Source organism: Capsicum annuum, chromosome 12 (genome assembly GCF_002878395.1).
Source record: "Capsicum annuum cultivar UCD-10X-F1 chromosome 12, UCD10Xv1.1, whole genome shotgun sequence".
Lineage (NCBI taxonomy): Eukaryota > Viridiplantae > Streptophyta > Magnoliopsida > Solanales > Solanaceae > Capsicum > Capsicum annuum.
Genome location: NC_061122.1, coordinates 152,707,932 through 152,711,820, shown reverse-complemented (window position 1 = coordinate 152,711,820; position 3,889 = coordinate 152,707,932). Strand labels below are relative to the sequence as shown.

The window sequence follows — 3,889 nt, the reverse complement described above, 5'->3', positions numbered from 1 at the left end:
CTGGATATCCAACACATACAGCAACAAACACCCTTTTGCAGACACCTGCACAACAACACACACAGAAATCAACTTCTTCTCAATCCATCATAACATCAATTAGATGAGGAGGCCATGTTGCATCTGCTTTTAAATAATAATATTTTTTCTTGGTTTGCAGTTTCCCTTATCAATATTAGGAAAGGAAGAGGGAAATACAAATCTAAAACTGTGGATTTTAAGATTAAACATGGAGGAAAAATCAAAATTATGATTCTAGATGACATAGATGACATTGATAGAGCTGTAGGTTCTGGAGCTAGAGACATTGTCAATTACTCTAGTTTGATCATGAGAACCACTATCTCATTTCGAGATGGAAATTGGCAGAAGATAGTTTTAAAGCATGGAGAAGCAATGTGGGTTAGGGTCAGGGTAATTTCTCTTAATATTATATGTCTTTTATATTTTATGTTTTATCTATATGCAGTTACAATGTCAAATAAATTGTTACATTTTATGCAGGATAAATTTGAAGTTCGAAATGGGCTGCCAGAGTATAAGTTGCAAGGCTTTGTGATAAGCACTATGCAAAGACTTTTTAGATCATGGAAAGCTCAACTACAAGTTATCTATTCTAGCTATGACAATGATAAAGATTGATTATCTCATCGACCTAAGGATGTTGAGTTGGATGACTTGAAGCACCTAGTGGAATATCTTGGCAGTGATGAATTCAAGGTAACTTAAGAAATAATTAGAATTTTACACATAATAATAACTATTTACTGATTGATTAGAGATTTGCTAATCTACTAAAGTGTAGGTCGTCAGCAAGAGAAATAAAAGAAATAGAGAAAAACAAATAACCAAACATTCGTGTGGTACAAGATCATTTGCAGAAGTAGAGGAATCTATGGTGAAAATACATTACATTTGTTTTCTTGTTATTACATATGCTTCTTTGATATGAATACAATTGTTTGCTTATATTTTTCCTTTTGTTATTACAGAGAAATCCTCTTACAGGAGTAAAGGAGACACAGATAAAATATGGAAGATCCAACATACACATAACATTGTTAATGGAGAACGTGTATGGTTGGATCCTTAATCCAAAGATATTCATGTACTTTTCTAAAACTACTGCCTTATTGCCTTTTCGATGTACTATCAGTTATGCTCAGTATATTATGTATGGAATTAAATATTAATGTATTATTATAGGGACAGCTTCATCAACTTATCGTTGAACAACAGTCAGAAGATATCGAGAATCCCATGACTAGCGATGAGATTTTATCTTTGGTTCTTGGGGTAAGATCAGGATATGTTCAGGGAAAAGGGCATGGGAAGAAGCCTCCTAAAAAGAGTCAAATGCAGCAAGCCAAACATAGAGGCCAGTGTTTCTTCGGCGGTAGAAAGTATTCATCAAGAGATGCAACTTGACATGGAAAGAAAGTTGCAAGAAGAGCGTGAACAAATGATAGTCGACTTGAAAAGAGATATGGATCAGGATTTGCAAAAGAAATTGGAAGAGGAACGTGAACACATGAAAGGAGAAGTAGAAACAGGTGTTTTCTAGTCCTGTGTTATGTATCTATCCGAACAGATTGTGACATATTTACCTATTATAGCTACTGACTTATAACGTAAGTAGTTCAGATGCATAGATGAGAGATGCATGTAACATAAAATAGTTTCACTATAATCTACCCATCAAAGCTAGAGAACGATATTCCCCACTACCTATCTGAAATTGTATGGCATTACTTGTACTAATTAGAATTGCTGGACATAATCTCGACAATTGAAACATTATATTATCACGGAATTTAAAGATCTGACATACTTCAGGAGATGAATGATTGACCGACTCATATTACATCTTATGCTTATGGTGAAAATTATTGTCACCATTTAGTTTCGTGAGAATACTTTTGATATTACCTTGACTTTATAAACATTATTGATTTTTGCTGGTATAGATAGCTGGTATATGATTCAGTTTCTTTAGATATTCTAAGGTGCCTGAAATCAGCAGATCACTGCCTTAATTTGAAGGAAAAGGGAAGACAATCGGCAGACCATATTTAATAATGGTAAACCCTTTAGTATCTCCTTATATTGATCTTAATTAAACATGTGATTGCTCTTCTGTACATAGGTTGTACTGAAAGTGAAACACCATATTTAATTTACAACATTACTTTCAAATCCTGCAATCTTATACCAAAATTGAATTTAGAGCGTTATTATTTTATTTTGTGTAAAATTCAATCTCTTATCAGAAATTCATAATTGCTTTTTTATGTATAGATTAGGCAAAAGTCTCTTAATTTGAAGCTTTTTCGTAAAAAAAAAAAAAAAAGAAGTGATTTGGTGTTTTTTAATGGCAGGGACATTTTTAAACAATGGGATGACCAAGGAGGAGCACGAAGGCATAGAATGCATTTTTGATTTTTGATCATATGTATGAATATGATAAAATTGAAGCACAATGTTGTTATTAACCTATATGCTTTTGACTTCTTATTAAGGGAAGTACTTATAATATTTGATCGGAGGATGATTTTGTAGAATACTATTGGATGCTTTTACTAGCTAATATTATCTAAAGTTCTTACGATTTGTTGTCAATTTTATCTAATATAGGCGCATATTAAATTTTATGTGGTTATACAATTGTAAGTTCTTTTCAGCAACAAGATGGGTTGCTACTAATAAAAAAGCTTTTACTGATGAATTAAAAATATGTGGTCACTATTCATATTGATTTTATGGCGACAAATTATAAAGGCACTATTAATGTAGATGTTTTAGTGGTGATAACAAAGTTGTCACAATTGATGGTTCTTTTGTGACGACAAGAAAGTGGTTATCGTTGATGGTTTTTTTGCGGCGACAAAAAGTAGTCACAATTGATGGTTCTTTTGCAGCGACAACAAAGTAGTCACAATTGATGGCTCTTTTGCAGCGACAACAAAGTGGTCACAATTGATGGTTTTTTTGTGGCGACACGAAAATGGTTACAATTGATGGTCCTTTTTGCAGCGACAATACAGTCGTCACAATTGATGCTTCTTTAGTGGCGACAGTAAAGTGGTCATAATAGATGAAGCTTTTGTGGCGACAGTGTCGCTGCTGATTCTATTATATCAGTGGCGACCTAGACCAAATGCGTTTTTTCAGAATAAATTTTGCAGCGCTTTTTATATCTTTTATGGCGATAGATTCCGTCACAAATACATATTTTTAGTGGTGACTTGTCTTTGTCGTCACAAATACCCTTTAGTTACAGAGGTATAACCAACAGCATAATTATTGCTGCTGAAAGTATTTAGTGGCGACTTTTGGTCCTTTTGCGGCGAGTTTTATTGCCGCTAAAAACCTGATTTCTTGTAGTGATAATACCATCTTTGGTAACCACATGACCCAAGAAAGAGATAGACTCCTACCAAAAATCACACTTAGAGAGCTTAGCATACAACTTCTCATCCCTCAATATCTAAAGCACAATCCTCAAATACTCCCCATGATCGGTTCCACTCTTGGAACTAACCTAGATATCATATATAAATGCAATAACAAAGAAGTCGAGATACGGTCGAAATACCTGGTTCATCAACTCTATGAAAGTGGCTGGGGCATTGGTCAACCAAAGGACATGACCAAGAACTATTAATGACCGTACCAAGTCCGAAAAGATGTCTTCAGAATATCTAAAGCTCTAATCCTCAACTGGTGATACCAAAAATTCAAATTAATCTTCAAAACACTGAAACACCCTGAAGTTGGTCAAACAAATCATCAGTACTAAGAAAAGGATACTTATTCGTTAAATTGTTCAAATGACGATAATCAATACACATATGCATAGACCCATTCTTTTTATTTTCAAATAACACAG

The 3,889-nt window shown here is 33.8% G+C and overlaps 1 long non-coding RNA gene across 1 annotated transcript; it reads left to right on the top strand.

The window, feature by feature from the left end:
* The first annotated feature begins 504 nt into the window (after window positions 1-504).
* On the top strand, window positions 505-1,822 carry LOC107850090. Its single transcript, XR_001668455.2, has 4 exons — window positions 505-720; window positions 806-898; window positions 993-1,108; window positions 1,207-1,822. It is a non-coding gene; the product is annotated as an uncharacterized LOC107850090 (long non-coding RNA).
* The last annotated feature ends 2,067 nt before the right edge of the window (window positions 1,823-3,889 follow it).